The sequence below is a fragment of the Macaca mulatta genome, chromosome 3 (genome assembly GCF_049350105.2).
Source record: "Macaca mulatta isolate MMU2019108-1 chromosome 3, T2T-MMU8v2.0, whole genome shotgun sequence".
In the NCBI taxonomy this organism is placed as follows: Eukaryota; Metazoa; Chordata; class Mammalia; order Primates; family Cercopithecidae; genus Macaca; species Macaca mulatta.
In genome coordinates, this window is record NC_133408.1 from 135,762,951 (window position 1) to 135,781,671 (window position 18,721).

The following is an 18,721-nucleotide window of genomic DNA, read 5'->3' on the forward strand; positions in this document are numbered from 1 at the left end:
AGTCCCAGATACTCGGGAGGCTGAGGCAGGAGAATGGCGTGAACCCGGGAGGCGGAGCTTGCAGTGAGCTGAGATCTGGCCACTGCACTCCAGCCTGGGCGACAGAGCGAGACTCTGTCTCAAAAAAAAAAAAAAAAAAAAAAAAAAGAAAAATAGTTCATCGTCTTCCAGGTTAGGAAGGGAAAGAACCAAAGAGTGGAATTTTAGTTAAATTTTAATTGATTTTTAAATTGTCTAAATTAATATTTTATATAATTAATTTTAATCTAAGTTATAAGCATTTCTTCAAAGCTTTCTTCAATATCTCCAAATTTGTTCACAGGTAGTGTGTGCCTCCATGCATGCATATGTATGTATTATTTGTTCCTTAATATAAAACTATTCTTAGGATTTATGTTGTGAGGATTGCCTTATAGATGACACATAATTTAATAAAAGATCCTTCAATCACTGGATAAACTAACATCCTTCTTGTGTCCAAGATACAATTATGCATAGTTTTATGAAAGAGTGACTTTTTATTTAAGACAACAGCAAATTATTAAGTTAGATGTAATTTTAGTTACAACTTGGCTAAAATCTACCTATAAACAATGTTAAAAATTGTCAGAATAAAAATAGAGTCACTTGTGTTAAAAAACAAAAAAAAAAGAAAAAAGAAAAAAATCCCTGAAAATGGAGCAGAAAAAGGACATGAAAGAATGGTTTTCATGCACAATTGTCTGGTTAAAAAAAAAAAAAAAAAAAGACATCACAAAAGGCTCTTCAAAAAACTATAACCTTGCACAAAAGCTATCACAACCTTATGCAAATAAGTAACTAGCTAACTAACTAATTAAATCAGTCAATCAAAAAACTTCTGCCAGAACATCTACCCAGAAATTGCCTACTCAACTTTGCACTAACTCCACCCTTGTTATTAATCTTTGCAATTAAGGATAATTATCTCACACTAATTATGTAATCCTCTTCATTTTTTTTCTTTGAAAACATTTGTTTTATTTTACATCTCTGAATACGCACAGAGATGACTATGACACACATATACCCATTGCAGTTCCTATTCTGGACTAAGCATCATTTCTTTTAGCATATCCCTGGCCATTTGTTATTTAGGTTGATAAAAATAACAGCAAACTGCATAGTCTACAAGCCCGGATTTCCTAATTTCCCAGTAAAAATAATGTACCATCCTTCAAGTTGCCAAATTTTCCTCATCTCTCCCCTTTTCCTATGAAGAAGTGTATATATGCATGCACCTGCACCTCATTGGGTTATTGGATAATCATTTCCCTGTGGCTCCCCCATGCTATGCATATTAAATAAATTGGCAATAATTAAAAGAGAGACAATTGAAACACAGTTATAAAGATAACTGAAGTGAATATGGTCAATCTATTTTTTTAGCTCACATAGATCCTAAATTGCCTTTTTAGTGTATCTTTTTTTTTTCCCCAAAAGAATACTAATAACTGATTGGAATCCCTTTAAAATAGCAAATGCTTCTCAAGGAATACATGATTTCAAAACAGTTATTTAAAGAGTAGGGTGAATGGCAAATAAAATGCTACGCACATGTCATGAAACAAACATTTAAATTTTTTCTTTAAGTAAAATGTGTCTCACTAGACATTAGGGTACATTTTCATCTTACAGGTGAGATAATTATTGACTATAAAAGTACATTTATGGCTGAGCATGGTGACTCACACCTGTAATCCCAGCACTTTGGGAGGCCGAGGTGGGCAGATCACTAGGTCAGGAGTTTGAGACCAGCCTGGCCTACATGGTGAAACCCTGTCTCTACTAGAAATACAAAAATTAGCTGGGCGTGGTGACAGGCATCTGTAATCCCAGCTACTTGGGAGACTGAGGCAGCAGAATTACTTGAACCAGGAGGCAGACAGTGAGCTGAGATCGCATCATTGCATTCCAGCCTAGGCAACACAGTGAGACTCTGTCTCAAAAAAAAAAAAAAAAAAAAAGTACACTTATTTTCAAGGGTGGATCTTTAAAATCCACTAAAAGAGGCAAAGAAGGAAAGTTTCCCCGTTCACTTCTTGAAGGTTTGTTAAAAATGAACTGACAAAAGGAAGATTAATAGGAGAGAAAGGCATACAAATTTATTTAATGTGCATAGCATGGGGAAGTCACAGGGAAATGATCACCCAATAACCCAATTAGGTACGGATGCATGTATATATACACTTCTTCACAGGAGAAGCAGAGAGATGGGGAAAATTTGGCCACTTGAGGGATAGTAAATTATTTTTAGGAGGAGATTGGGCCTAATGCTCAAACAATAGTTGCTAAATAATTTTCTTTGGAAATTGAATGGGATGTAGAGCAGACAATAGTTTGGGATGAAGTTTATCTGGGCTTTAAGTGTGGTGTTTAATTTTCAGTTTCTTTCTCTGCGATACGAGTTTTAATCTTCTCTGGTTAATGAAATTTCAGGAAAGGCAAATGTGTTCTTTGCAGATCTCGTTTCTAGCTAGATAAGGGAACTTCAGAGAAAACTTCACTTTGTGCTTTGGGAGAGACAGGATTGAAAGACAGCAGGTAGGTGTTACAGGGGTGGCGGGAGAATCAGAGAAATCTTGAGGCTGCTTCATGTAAATGCACCATATTCCAGGGTTACATTTTCTGAGTCCCAACACACTCAAGTTTTCAACCAGTTCTAGAGTTTTCTGACTGAGGCAGAAAACACACTGATGTTAAAGATGAACATCTGAAATGTACCAGAGTCTGTTTCTGATATTTTGTTGCTTTGCATTTTCTTCTTCTAAAAGGAAAAAAAAAATAGTAAGTGTGGATAAAACAAGTTTCACTGTGGTGGACAGATAATATTTTTGCTATAAAATGTTTTTCCTTTAATACGCCATGAGATATCTTGATTATATATTTTCAAAAGTGTTTTTCTAGACACATCTCCTCATCCTTTCAAAAGAATTTGTAAGACTTTCCAGTGCAATAAGGGATGCTGGATCACAGTTCTGTCCACCTTCTCTTTTTGAAAGCAAAACAACACTAATTATTTCAGTGGTAATACATTCTTAACTAATAAAGAAAATCATCTGCAAATATCAGAAATCTAGTTTTGAAATGTTTGCATTAATTTCGATCTGAATCAGCATTTTGTGAGTTTTGTTTTTTTTTTTTTTTTAAAGGCAGTAGTAAGACCCACAACTTGCTGATAAACACATTTCTGCTGAGGAAAGGGAAAGAGGAAAAGAGAATTCTGTTCTTTATTGGACCTAAAAGTGCTAATTTCACTAAGGAATACATCAAAAGCAAACAAGCAACGATTGTTTTAAAACTTTTACTGCAATACAACAATGAAGTAAACAGTAATCAGAAACACACCAATTTTTTTCCCCAAACAAAAAATGTAAGCAGGAAAATAACTTTGTCTATACTTGTACAGCTTGTTAGATCATGTCAGAAGGGCACGTCTGGCCGGGCATGGTACTTCACACCTGTCATCCCAGCACTTTGGGAGGCCAAGACAGGAGGATCGCTTGAGCCCCGGCATTTGAGACCAGTCTAGGCAAGGTAGTAAGATCTTGTCTTTACAAAAAATTAAAAATTAGCCAGGCATGGTGGTGTGTGTCTGTAAGTCCCAGCTACTTGGGAGCCTGAGGCAGGAGAATCACTTGAGCCCAGGAGGTCAAGGCTACAGTAAGCCATGATCAGGCCACTGCACTCCAGCCTGTGTGAAAGAGCAAGACTGTTTCAAAAAATAAAAATTTAAAAAGGCCTGTAATTAAGTTATCAAGAAATTTTAAAATAGTTAAAGTAGTTATTTTCATTGTAAGAAAAGCTTCCTTTTCTCCCCTACCCCACCCCAGGTATTTAACAGGAAAGAATGGGCTTTCTTATACATTAATTTTAAACTTTTGTGAAGTAGCAACAATTAACCATCAATAATTTGGCATTTCTCTTTACAGTTGCCATAGAGTTTCTTTTTAATTCCACAAAGCCCTTATCCAGTGTTTTCATGAAACAAAGACTGAAAATTCTACATACCAATGATTATTTCTGAAACCAATGCTAAGTCAAAGAAATATAAAGCAGGGCATCACACTAAATTTCTGTATCTAGTATACTAAAAGGAGTGAAACCTAGAGAAAGTTACCTACTTTATAGAAGAAATAAAGACCTGCAAAAGCAGGTTGTATAATCATACTGTTTGGATGTGCAGCATCTAATTGAAGCAGACGTGTACTGTATTCATCCCTGCCCTATATCCTAGATCCCACCCTCCCCACCTCCAACAATCTATCATATACAAAGTATTGTGGGTAGGATTCCAAGGCTTTCCAGACAACCCACTGGATGTAGTTAGTGTAATGCACTGGTGTGAAGCATAAGATACAAAAAAGTCCCTTTCAATCTTCATTCAAGTTCTGCTATAGAAGACAATTGGTAGCCAAACTGATTCTTCTCACAAACGAAATATGCTCATAAGTTTTTCAGGAAATCTTAATGTCTTTAACCTTTCTATAGCTTCTTTATCCTAACTACTAGAATGTAGTCCATATGACCATTTCCAACTTTGCATTTGCTCTCCTGCCACTTCCACCTCTTCCTCCATGATCACCAGCTTCTTGAACTAGCTCATTTACCATCCGAATAAAATGCTCCTGGTGTTGGCTAATTTGCTGCAGCAATTAAGGATTCTCTTGACCTATCTGTTATAGCGATGCTGGAAAAGCAGGGAAGGACTCTATTGAGTAATTTGTCTCATCTGTCAAAACTGAGGCTGATTCTATAAAATTTCATGGGGATGTTCCCCAGAACTTGTAGTTGTTGCTGTCATAGTTGCAGCAGCTGAAGACACTGCTGAAGACTGAGGGGTCCTAGTAGTACCTGATTGGGGATGGGGGGAGGTGCTCAACCACAGCCTGACTTTTTCTACCTCCAGGGATTCCTATTAAAAGATACTGCACTGCTCTGTCAGGATTGTTGTAAACGGCTCTCAGGGACACAATTTCTTGCTCTTGTTTATAGCCCATTGACATGATCTCAGTTACCATATTCTCATAGGACTGACTTTTTACAAGTGCATTTGCAACTTCAACAAGGTTTGGCAGAGAAGAATCCACTGCTCTACTCTCAGTTAATGTTGAACTAGTAGCCACTGGTATTTCTGCTGACTTTTCTGCAGGTTTATCTTGTTTCATTGCACTAGAAGGTACATGTTCAGGACATGGCGTTGTTGGTGGGATGATAGATGCAGGTGTGGATGTGGGAGCCAAGGCAGAGATGAGGGTTGCAGCCTGAGCCACAGCAGCTGCTGTGGAGGAACTCACTTCATAGTGGTGGCAGGATTTGATTGCTGCATTGTAGCTGGAACTGGTATTGTCACTGTTTGGGTTTTATCACCATAGACTCAACAAGTTTATATTTTCTGAGAGCAGTATCATCATTGAGGATTTTGCCTGCATAAAATAATTTTTGACCTGCTACCAGAAAGTCATCTTTCCTCTTTTCAGATTCAACCTTCCTTTGCAGTACTTTCACTGTCTCTTCAGAGTCGATGTTGAACTTGAAGGTTGGCTGCCTAAGTTTTAGGGTGATCTGTGTGGTGCCCCTCACAGCTCCACTGCAGGGCCATTGCTGGTGCCAGCCAGGCTGGGTCTGTGGCCCAGCCAGGCCTTGGGGTCATCTGCGCTCCTTGTGCTCTAGGAAGGAAGGTGGTGGGGTTGGAGGCTTGTCATATTCACCCATCTGGGTGGTCTCACCAACAGCCCAGGCCCAAGGTCATGCTGATGCCTCCTCAACTATGGCTTTCCTTGTGAACAAGTGCATTGAGTCTGCAGGAGGCATGAGGAACTCTGTGACATAAGAGAATCCATTAGTCCACCACAGGATGGTGGTCGTCATCATCATGACCTGCCTCTCAGTGTTAGACAAATTCTTAAGGTGACCCCAGAGATCTCCACCTCCTAGTGTTCATGCTCTTGTGTGATCCTCTTCCCTTGAGTGTGAGTGAGACACATGACTTCCTTCTAGTCAATAGATAATGGCAAAGGTGATGTGATGTATATGTTTATGTCTATGTGATTACATGATTAAATGGTATTAGATTGTAGTGCTCATCTTGTTGGACTCTCTCCCTTGTTCACTTTGAGGAAGCTAGAGGCTATGTTGGGGAGCACCATGTAATAAGAATCTGTGGGAGACCTATAGGACTGAGGGCAGCCTTTGGAGTGACAGGCTATAAGAAACTGAATCCCTCAGTACTACAGTTACAAGAAGCTGAATTTAACCAGCAACTTGAGTGAAGCAGATCCTTCTCTTGCAGAGCCTGTAATGAGACTTCAGCTCTAGCGGACACTGATTGCAGCCTTGCCAGACCCTGAGCAGAGGACCTAGCTAAGCTGTGCCAGCCTTCTTCCCCAGAAACTATGAGAGAGTTAGTGTATTGTTTTAAGTCACTGAGTTTGTGGTAATGTTGTTCTTCAGTGACAGATAACTAACATATCTAGAAAACCATAGTTCATAGATTCAGTATCTATAAGCTTGGTGTAAGAATATTGAAAATAATTTTTAAAATTCATATTTATGAGGCAGGGCAACATAGTGAGATCCCATCTGTAAAAAAATAATAAAAATAAAATTAGCCAGGCAGGTTGGCACCTGTGTGTAGTCCCAGTTACTCAGCAGGCTGAGGTGGGAGGATTGTTTGAGCCCAGGAGGTCAAGGCTAAAGTGAGCTGTGATGACACTACTGCACTCCAGTCTGGGTGACAGAGTGAGACCCTGATTAAAAAAAAAAAAAAAAAAAAAAGAGAGAAAAAACATTTTCAAAGAAAACTATTTAGAAATAAACGTTTGTAAAGTTGGTGATTAAAGAGAGTAGGTCTTGGACAGAGGGAAATTATTATAGACTATGGAAAATCTTGACATAAAAATTATAGGCCATTGGTTTCTTAGTTTTTCTTTTTTATTTGCATATTTTTTATAAGAGCTGAATAATGAGCAGTGGTTTGTGACATGAAAGCATCACTCACCTATTTAGTGATGTGATAGGATCAGCGGCCTAACAATAGCAATTTGAAAAGAAAGATGAAGTACAGAAAAAGAGAGAAAAGAGAATGTTAAAGAATGCTTTGCTGTAACAGGGACGAGGCTGTCGAGGAGATAGATAGTATAGAGAATAAGAGTTTGAAGGAAGACTGCTATTTTTCTTTTTCTTTTTAATATGAAGACTTGAGCACATTTATACATCTACTTTAAAAAGAGCAATTGAAAGAGAAAAGGGATAAGCAATTTATAATGCACAGTTTCTAAGAAGGGGGAAGAGATAGAATTCAGCCTATAGCTAGAAATATCAATGACAGATGAAGGAGGGATACCACATCCCTCTTTAATCAACAATTAATCAACAGAAATGTGTGCAGGAAACGAAAGCATATATGCGTAAGTTTTTAGCTTTTTCTATGAAATAGACATCCAGGTTATATGCTATAAATGAGGAAAGATTTTGGGGAAGGGTAGCTTACACATTTGAGAAGGAATGTTTTGGGAAAAAGTACTGAGAAGAGTGAGACTATGGGTTTAATAGCCAAAGATCCTGAATTTGCTGGACAGTGAAGAGAGCCCAAGTGAGTTACTGTTTATACCTTCAGTGTAATATCCATCCTCCTTGTCATGGCTTTTTGAGAAAATACCTAGCTACTTTGTGTCTAGACACAGAGAAAGCAGGTGTATTAGTCCATTCTCGCACTGCTGTGAAGAAATACCCGAGACTTGGTAATCTATAAAGAAAAGAGGTTTAATTGACTCAGAGTTCTGCATGGCTGGGAAGACCATAGGAAACTTACAATCAGGATGAAAGTCACCTCTTCACAGGCTGACAGGAGAGAAAAGGAGTGCCAGACGCTTATAAAACCATCATATCTTGTGAGAACTCACTCACTATCAAGAGAACAGTATGGAGGAATTGCCCCCATGATTCAATGATCTCCCACTAGGTCATCATCATGACATGTGGGGATTATGGGATTAAAATTTAAGTTGAGATTTGGGTGAGGACACAAAGCTAAACTATATCATTAGATAATCATGTTAATCCAGAGCTTGTGTTTTGCCCAGTAGTTGAAGAATAAGAGAGAGGGACTAAGGAGTTTAGGTTATCGGCAATAGCATTATTGAAACAGGGAAATGTTAGACTCTAAGCAGGATAAGGAGGAAGTAAAGATAAGAGAGGCTGATGGATTGAAAGAAAGTCAAAAGATAAGTAATCTAAAGGTTCTGATGAGATATTAGCTTTCTTTTATTCTGAGAGAGTATATTGTCTTTCTGCAGAGGTTTCATTTCATGAATGAGAATGAAGAGGTATTAGGTTGCTACTTACATCTCTTCAACAGTACACAGGAGACATTCTATATTTATAGCAATGCCTTTGAAAATATGAAACACTAGGAATAATACAAGAGCTAAGCTATTTCAATCCTGAAAAACCAATTATGCTGCTTTTTATGTTATTGTCGTAAGTTTTTTTTCTCTTTTCTGTTTTTTTTTTTTTTTTTTTTTTTTAATGGAGTCTTGCTCTTTTGCCAGGCTGGAGTACAGTGGCGAGATCTCCATTCACTGCAACCTCCACCTCTCGGGTTCAAGTGATTCTCCTACCTCAGCCTCCTGAGTAGCTGAGATTACAGGTGCACACCACCACGCCCAGCTAATTTTTGTATTTTTAGTAGAGACGGGTTTTCATCATGTTGGCTAGGATGATCTCTATTTGTTGACCTCGTGATCCTCCAGCCTCAGCCTCCCAAAGTCCTGGGATTACAGGCGTGAGCCACAGTGCCCAGTCAGGAAGCAGTTTTTAAGGGAAAAAAATAACCCACTGTTCAAATGGTACAAATAAAACAACTAACATATTTATAAACTTTCATGCAGACCTTTTCATAATCCAAAAATTGAAACAGGAAAACTTATTTAAATATACAAATATGCTAATATTAACATGAAGACCACATAAAAATATAGAAATATTTGCATATTAAAAGTTCGAGTATAATCATATGTGTTTCAGAATATGTATTCTACTTAAGTTATTATTATTACATCTATGATACAGGTGATAGAAAATAATACTCAGAAAAGTTAAATATTTTGATCAAGGGTACCATTCAGTCACATAGTATTAAACCAGGATCCAACACATGCTCTTTTACTGTAAATATTGCTTTAAAAAATTATTTCCAGTTAAAAACATTATTACAGATGCTTATAGATAGTTGAAATTAGTGTTTAGCATTATACATTATAATTAATTATATTCAGTATTTATTTTCTTAGTAATTATACTTTCTTAACTTTTTGATTTCCGATAAAAATTTAGAGTTACTACGAGTAAAACATGTATTTCTGAGGGATGAGCTTTCTAGCAAGAGGAAACAGTATGCACAAGTCCCTGAAGTGGGAGAATTATCAACGGACTCAATGTGTCTTGAATAGGGTGAGGAAGAAGGAAAATGATGGATAAGGTCAAAGATATAGTAGGGGTCCACATCAAGAAAGACCTCCTAGACAACTATAAGGATTTGATTTTTATCCTAATTGACATGGAGCAGAAGAGCGTTTGTGGGAAGGGATCTAGATGTGTTCATTTATTTAGAGGGAGGAAGTAGGTTTATAGATGGAGGGAATAAAGGGCAGATTAGAAACCAGAACATATTAAAGTACAGATGCTTATTAAACATGCAAGTGGAGATATCTAGAAGGCAAGAGGATATAAAAACTGTAATTTAGTGGAAAGGGTTGAATGGGTTGAGTTTATTGGTATAAATTTGGGATCCTCCGCACTTTGATGTTATGAAAAGTCATGGTCTTGGATAAGATTTCCAGAGGGTGTACTAGTCAGGGTTCAATAGAAGAAGCAGTTTCCCAAGAAGATAAATACAGGTTTGTTATAAGGATTTCAAATTATACATTTGTGGAAGCTGATTAATAAGTCACTGTAAGGTAGTTATCTTTATGCCTAACAATATAGCTTGGGCCAGGCGCAGTGGCTCATGCCTGTAATCCCAGCACTTTGGGAGGCCGAGGCAGGTGGTCAGGAGATCGCGACCACCCTGGCTAACACGGTGAAACCCTGGCTTTACTAAAAATACAAAAAATTAGCCGGGCATGGTGGCAGGGCCTGTAGTCCCAGCTACTAGGGAGGCTGAGGCAGGAGAATGGCATGAACCCAGGAGGCAGAGCTTGCAGTGAGCCGAGATTGCGCCACTGCACTCCAGCCTGGGCAACAGAGCAAGACTCCGTCTCAAAAAAAAATAATAATAATAATACAGCTTGTACAGAGGGTGGGTAGTCAGAAAAGAAGCTTACCAAACGAAAGAGAGAGAAAGAACAATCTAAAACCTCCATGCATGAACAATGAACAAGAGCCCAATGAAGACAGACCAAAAAGAGTATCAGTTTTTGTCCCCTCTGGTTTTGGTGATGTGGGTGTTCTGCAGAAGCTGGAGCCCTTAGTCATGGAGCTAAAGACACACACCTGGCCCAGGAGACAGAGAAGCTGAAGGAGGTTCCTTGGACGGTGTACCAGTGGCAGGCCTGAAAGCTGCCACTGAAACCAACATGTAAGCAACCAGTGTGTTTTACAAAAATGACTGTTGTTTCTTTTCCACCCTTCAATTCTCCCAAGAATCTCCTTTTTGACTCAGCCTAATCGGAAATAAACACGAAAAGGAACTCTAGGAAAGGCAGTTCAGTTTAGCCAAGCTGACATATTGCAAATTTGCCATATTGGGTGAGTATAGATGGAGAACAGATGAAGTCATAGGTCTAAATCCTGTGGCACTCAAAAATTTAGAGGTCAGGAACATGGGGGCTTCTATGAAGTGTCTTTAAAAGCAGAAGGCACAACTCTCTTAGTCCGTTTTTTTGCTGCTATAATAGCAAACCATAGACTGGCTAATTAATTAATAATAGTTTATTTGGCTCATGGTTCTGGAGGCAGGAAAGTTGAGTTTGAGAGGCCACATCTGGTGAGGGTTTTCTTGCTGCCTCATAGCATGGGAGAAGACATCACATGGTGAGGAGGTACACATGTTTGACAGCAAGACAGAGAATAAAGCTGGCTGACCTCATCCTTGCATCAGGAGCCCACTCTCAAGACAATAGCATTAATCCAGCCATAAGCGCAGAGCTCTCAGGACCTAATAACTTCTTAAGGTCCCACCTTTTAATACTGTCATAATGGCAATTAAATTTTGACATGAGTTTAGCAGGGGACATTCAAGCCATAGCTATACCCTTCTTTATTAATTCTTAATTATTGTTGCCAACAAAAAGGATGTGATGGCTGCAGTTGGGACTATGCGATGGAGGCTACCTTTTGAAGATGAATGAAATACAAGATAGAAAATGCTCATATTGGTAATGATGCTCACTCTGGAACATCAGCCTTGGACTTAGCCCAGGACTGTGTTTACAAGAAGGAGAAGTCAAATTTGTCGTATTTAAATCACTGTTGTTTGGGTTTTCTACCACCTGCAACCAACCAAAATTCTAACTGATAGAGTAGATTCAGGAGAAAATGAGAGGTGAACAAATGAAGACTGAGTATAGACAGTATTTTGAAGAAATTAACTGTAAGTTGGAACCAGAAATGAATCTGTCACTGGAGGATAAGTGAGATTAGGGGAGATTTATTTTTATGATGGGAAACTACATTTTTTCTATGCTGTTTGAGAATTATTCAATAAAGAGGAATCATTTGATTATGTGGGAAAGATATGAAGAAATTGCATAATGAATAATAGAAAAAAATGAAAAATTCTAGAAGAAATATTTAACTAACTTGATTGCTTATTCAGAATGAGGAAATTTGTACTTGAATGATTTTTATCAAATGTCAATGTTAATATCATTATAGTTGAAAAACTATAGGAAACAGTGCCTTCTGGGAATTTAAATGAATTTCCATAAATTTTTATCCTATCATTGGAAATAAATAATATGTCATGTTTTTAATACTGTAAAGCTTACTTCATTGAAATAACTGGCAAGGTAGACTCTTATTTAAAACTTGTATCACTCAGGAAATCTTTAACTTGATTTTCACCCTTATTTGTAAAACATATTATTGTTTCTTTCATTTTAGCCCTGCATAACTCTTTCCAATTTTATTGTACAAACACGATGTACTAGTTCGCTTTTCTTACTTAGCCATTAAAATTTCATACAGTAGAGTTTTAATTGAAATTCCATTTTTATAACTTTTCTCAATAATGATTAGTGATCTACCTTGAGATCATTAAACAATGCATTGAAATTCTCCTGCAATTAATTTTAGGCATAGCTCTGCGCACATACACTAATTTCTCTTTGGAAACATGATAATTTCTTAGTCCTATATAATACAAAGTAAAATTCTAGGTTGAAAATATTTTTTCTATTTCGATCTCAAGGGAAACATATTGTTTTATTATTTTGTTTTTATTTTTTGACAATCAAAAGGAATGAGGTTAGGGGTTAGAACAGTTTATTTTTTGTTCATATTTTTGCATTATTTATTGCTTACTATAAACATGTGATTATACAAAGAGGACATGCAGGAATTAGATCATTGTCTCATCGTAGCAGTAACAGTAGAGATGCTTTAAGTATGAGACATGATAGTTAAAAATCAGGACTGATTCAATTTAGAGTTTTCTAAACTATAAAACTTAACTGAGTTTGCTAAATTTTAATCAACACATTTTCATAAAACATATTTGTCTATTTATCACCTTTGTTTCTGATATATTTATGGTCATCTTTTAAACATTCTGAGCCACTTGTTAAGCATATTTCCTGAACAGAATTCTTGCTGTTAACACTTAAAAATTTCACCCTTAACTAGCAAGACCCATTCTTGAAAACTAGCTATTTTCAGAACATAAAGTGTCACATTATCACTTAATAAAGCAAATTATTAATTTTGTTATAAGAAACAAATTGTGAGCATAAATAGGCTTGTAACTATATTTCCTCGACAACTGAAAACATGTAGTACCAGTCCTGGCCTCCACACGGTGCTAGTGTTATGCACTGGAGCATGAGAAGCCAGAACTACCTAGTAATGCGAAATAACCACTCATATCGCCCATCAAAAATAACCCCAATAGTAAAACAACAGATTCGAACAAAGAGGCGCTGTACCTGAAATCCTTGCTTATGCAAAATCTGGCTCATTTACAACAATCATCTGGTTCGTGTACAAAATGATTTGCCAAATCATTTTTAGAAATTATAGTAAAGCTGAATAAAAGGTGGCAAAAATAATAATTTTAGATTTCTTGTTCCATCTTTGGGATCTCACCAACATCACATTCTTTTTTCCATGTGTTGTCTCTTCCATGGATGGTTATTTGGAATTACGTTAAGGAGAGGAAGTCCTTATGGGGTGGTGGAGGGTGGGGAGAAGGGGCTTCATAGGCCTTCTGCCAGGTTTTCTCCTTGGTCATTGTGATTCCTTTGAACTATAAAATTCACTTTCAAAGCCAAAATATAATTTATTTTGAATATTCCTATTTTCAGTCATATTCTTCACAACTTTAAAGTCAATGTATGTTCCTCTTTAATGTAAAACAGGCATATTCATTGAGTTTATGTCAGTTTTATGTGATATGTAAAATTTTACATCTCTCTGCCAATTGTATGACAGTTGAAAATGCGATAAAATATTACACAATATTTGGTCATTTTGCTCAGTTTCTTGACAGCTGACTAATGGATAATTGCATTGGTTTTATCTAAATCCTTCCTCGTCTTTTGTGATGGAATGTAATTGTTTTCTTCACTTTACGCTGACAATTGAACCTTCATCCTCTATCAAGAGAATCTGAGCAACTAAAGAAGTGCTCCAAATAATGAACAAGAAGAGACTGATGTTTGGTATCTAAGTATCTTAAGCCCTTGTATATTGCCTTGCAAATAATACAAACTGAATAAATATTTATTGAATAAATCACTCAGTACCAACTGGTTTGGGTATGGCATTAACAAGGGCAGTTGAAAAATAATGGAGATTATAGAGAATATGAAAGAGGACACAAAACTTGGAAAAAAAGAGAAAAATTAGAAATGTATTACATTGAATTATGATTTACATTCCTCCCTCCCTTCCTTTCTTCTTTCTCCTCTTTTTTTCTGCCTCCCTCCATCCCTTATTTTTTTTTCAAGTACACAACTCAGAAACTGCTTGTCAAACAGTTAGATCACTTATTGCCAGGAAGAAAAAAACACATGGGCAGTCTTAAAGTCTAGAATAAGATTAAAGAAATCAGTGGATAACTTCTTTACTGAAGTTTATGGCATTTATTATTGGTTTCATAGTGAGTCAATTTCTTAAGTGGACAGAGTATAAAATGTTGTCTTTAGTTTAGGTACATTAGTGGTAACATTGTTTGAAATTTTGGAATCTTTTGGACAAAATAATCTAAACATCAGTAACTATGTGTAAATGATTTATTACCCTTAAACTTTTCTTGGAAACTTCTTTCTTCTTTTGTGACCATAACTAGAAATATGTGTCTTTCTCTCTGTGCATTTCTTCAGATATTTATATATGTATATATATTTCCAGAAATAAGAATAACCATTATTACCTGACAATTTTTCTTAAAACATTTATTTTCTTAGTTCCCTTAGGAATTTGTTCTTCAATAATTTTCCCTACGTTATTTAGCCATCCTGTTATTCGTGTTTGCCAAGCCTGAAAGACTAGCCAAAACCCAAAAGCCTACAGGGGTCGGTATTCAATTAACTAACGAAATCACTAATATGTGTGCAGCTGGTCACTCTGGAAATCACAGAGAATGTGTTCTGCCATCTGACACAACCTGGAATATAGGACTTTATTTGCTGAGTTCAATCACAGACACTGATTGTTGAAGCACCAACTGCTTTGAAAGGTTTTTATTTTAAAACTCTATATAGTTCACGATTAGCATTTATTAAGGATAAGTTCCTACTAGTATAGTATTTGGAGAACTAATATGAAGTCTTTCTTAAATCATATTCTCTAAAAAAAAAAATTGGAATGGTTGGAACATGGACCCTGGTGTCTGGATTTAAAATGGCGATTATGCTGCTTACTGGTGTTTCTCTTCAGGCAAGTTATTAACTAAGCAGTTAACCAACTAACTAAGTTACCGACATCTGTGTCCTACATTCTGTTTTGTGTAAATGACTATAAAAATGGTACCTATCGCATCAAGTGATTTTCTGGGTTTAACTGGATTTTATACGAATATGCCTTGCATGCTGCCTAGCATATAGAGAATAAAAAGTTAACAGTAATCATTTTTATTCCTTTTAAAGTGGAATCAGTTTGGAATATAGTACTAGATGTTGAGAGTAATAATAACATAATATAACCAATTCACTGCTGGTGCCACCAATAACTCACAAATATGTATAACAAAAGACATAGAAACTCATCTATTATAACATATTATAGAAGTTTTTTTAGAATGTTAGATTTTTTCTTTTTTAAGTAGAATGTTAGATTTTTTAAAGCAACTGATTGGAGTTCTGTCTCTTTAAGGAATTATCTATAATCTATAAGGAAGAGTATAGGTAAACCTCCCAGGGCCTGTATATTATAGAATTTTCAGAATTAATCTTTTCATTTTGCCATAAAAAGGCAGGAAAATCATGACTGCTCTTTGATTAAAGTTCATTAAAGCTGATACATGGCTCCAAATGCTGCTTCTGCTTTTCTTTATTATTAAAGACCTAAAAGAAAATGAGACTAAACCTAGTATAAGTCAGAAACAAAGAATTTTAAAATTTTATGAGAGCAATTTCATTAAAATTTTATGAGTCTTTTTTGCTTTTTAGAATAGCTGGTCAAAATGGAAAAATACAAGGCCAACTTATTGGATTGTCAGCCATCCAAATGATAACATCAAAATAACATTAGCCAAACCTGTTTCAGGCAGGTGAATGATTGGATCTTATATGGTACTAATTGATGGAATGCCATTCTCTGGGACTACCCTTAGGAGCACACAAATCAGGAGTAATGTAGTTATCTGTCCTTATCTGCCTGAATCACTGAATGTGTGAAACAGTCAATCTAGACTCTAGATCCTTTACAAATTCTGTGATATAAGGCATATGAATAGAATGACCGATACAAGCATCAGCAGTCCTGACCTGTAAAACCCAGAAGCAGCAATGGTGGCAGGAGCAGCAACAGCAGGTCTTATTGGTGGGACATTTGAGGTGCTCCAGACTGGAGGTCATTAGGATAGCAGGGCTAGCAGGAATAGCAGAGGGATTAGTGAAGCTGAAATGCCATAACTACCACAGAGAAGTTATGTTATCTAAGTATCTTAAGCCCTTATAGATTTATAAAATTTATGTATTTCTGTCTTTAGTTATAAAAAGGATAATTATCATTGCCATTTTGATACTTTGATTTTACTGTTTTTAATCATAATGTTCTTCAGATGTAGTACTATGTGATGTTGTCCACCTATAAATAATATATATGTCATCATTTTTGTGTAAATGTTCAACTGCAAAAGCTAAAGGCATATTCCACCCCATTCTACAAGTGGCACAGGGAATTACTTTACCTCTTACTTGGCTCTCAAGTATCCACATCTCTCCCTGTCTGTATGCTGCTGCTGAAGTAAGTTTTAGTGGCACATAGAATGGAATACACCGTAATACACAGTCAGCAACTTGTTAATGCTGTAAGTTTGTCCAAAAGCACGTTCCCTAAAGCACAGTAGGTACAGTGTGTGCATTTAGTCAGGAGAGGCTACGCTCTGCTGTGGTAACAAATAAATTAAGCAGCTTAACATAACATGTTTCCTCCCATTCATACAAAGTCTCTTGTGGGTCTGAATAACTTTCTAGAGTAGCTGTTTCCAGTGGTGATTTAGTAATCTAAGATGATTCAATTCCATCATGCCACCATTTCAATGTAAGTTATCCTCTTTTGCTACAGAAAGGGCTTCAGAAAGACCAAATGATTTCTTAGGAGTATTTCACAGCCTCAGCCCAGATGTGATACATATCACTTCTGCTCATATTTCTTTGGCTAGAATTAGTCAAGTGAATTCACATGACTGCCAAGGAGCTGGAAAGTATAGTTTCCCATATGCCCAGGAATGAATATTGATGATACGATATTGAAGGAATATTGATGAGTACTGTCTCCCACAGTATGCAAGATAATTTTAAGTCACGCAGAAATAAACTTTTACTATTGTTTGGTTTTTGCATATATTTGAAAAATACAAGTAGGACATCAAGTCTATGAGGTAATGGTTTCATTTTATATTAAATTAAGTTTAATTGCAAATACTACATATTATATCAAAAATGGTGAATGTGGTAAACAGATGTCTAAAGTGTTGGTAACACTGCCCTAAAGGAACGTCTGTCAAACACAAATTTTAGCATGTGAAATTTCAGGCAAACTGGGAACATGAGGTGGGGCATAGCAGGCTGTTCTTTAACAAGGACCTGAGGTTGATTCAGCAGCAGATGGTATGGGATTGCCTCCTGGGAAGGCTTGTTCTAGAAGCTAGTTGACTTTCTGCTGTTGAAATTGGAGAACCAGTGATGGAACCCATCATGGGGGAGACTGGAACTCCTGATGAACACCCAATTTTCTTTTCTTTCTTTTCTCCTTCTTCTACCAGACTGAGATTGCTCTTCATACAATGATGTAAGACTAGCAAGAATGAGGGATTTTGGAATAAAACCCTTGATCTGGCAAGCAGTACCTTCCTAATTGGCATTTATTTTCTCACCTGGTTCTCCTTGTCTGATATTGTTCAAACTGCTAGCCTGGATCCTCTCAAATCAAATACAGTAACATCACCCAATATTATTGGTAACTCCAAAGTTTTTCAGTCCACTAAAGCTCTTCCCTCACTGTTGGTGGTAAGTCAGTTGTTGTTGTTGTTGTTAATTTTCTATTTCCTTGTTTCCCAAGAGTATCTAGAAAAGGGTCCCAAGGGTTCAGATTTTGATGTTGTCATTTGTCTATAGTATTATTGATTTGTATGTAATTATTAAAAGCAGCCTCTTTTATTCTCAAAAAAAAGTCTTGTTTAGATGATAAATTATTTGATGATTCTACTTCTGAGGATTATTCTTGTTTTATTTTATGATGTAGGTGACTAATTTTGTCCCAAAGACTCTTTATTCCACTGCTAATGCCACATGGGGGAATCTGAGGCTATAGATAGTTCTGAATGTTTAGTTTTCCTAACAGTCATTTTTTGGCATCATCTATATATTTTCTATAGGATAAAGATAAAAGTAAAAAGACATAAAGAGGAGTTAAAAGAAATAAGTAAGGACATTGGCAACTGGTAGATAAGCCAAAGCACATTTTGAGGAATCTAAAGAACCCATTATTCTGGCATTTATTTCTAACTTGCTCCAACTTAATCTGAAGGATGACACATAAAACCGAAGACAAATCTTGGCATTCATAACATTTATTCTCTTGTCAACATTTTAGAGGTGCATATTTTGTGTACTAATGAAATGATTGTAATGTCTCACATTGTCTCAATTCTATAGTAGAGTTAGGACAGGCACTGTGCAATCTTAAGTAGAATTTCAGTTATGTGAGAGTAGCCATGAATTTTCAATAAAAGGTATAGGCACCACATATACTTTTCCTATAATCCCACTGTTAGATAACATGTATAATAGCTGCTATTTATTTTGTCATTTGCTTC

At 36.4% G+C, this 18,721-nt stretch overlaps 1 pseudogene; it reads right to left on the reverse strand.

Annotated features, from left to right (window-relative positions):
- Positions 1–4,391: 4,391 nt before the first annotated feature.
- Positions 4,392–5,039, reverse strand: LOC708456 (UV excision repair protein RAD23 homolog B pseudogene; annotated as a pseudogene).
- Positions 5,040–18,721: the final 13,682 nt, after the last annotated feature.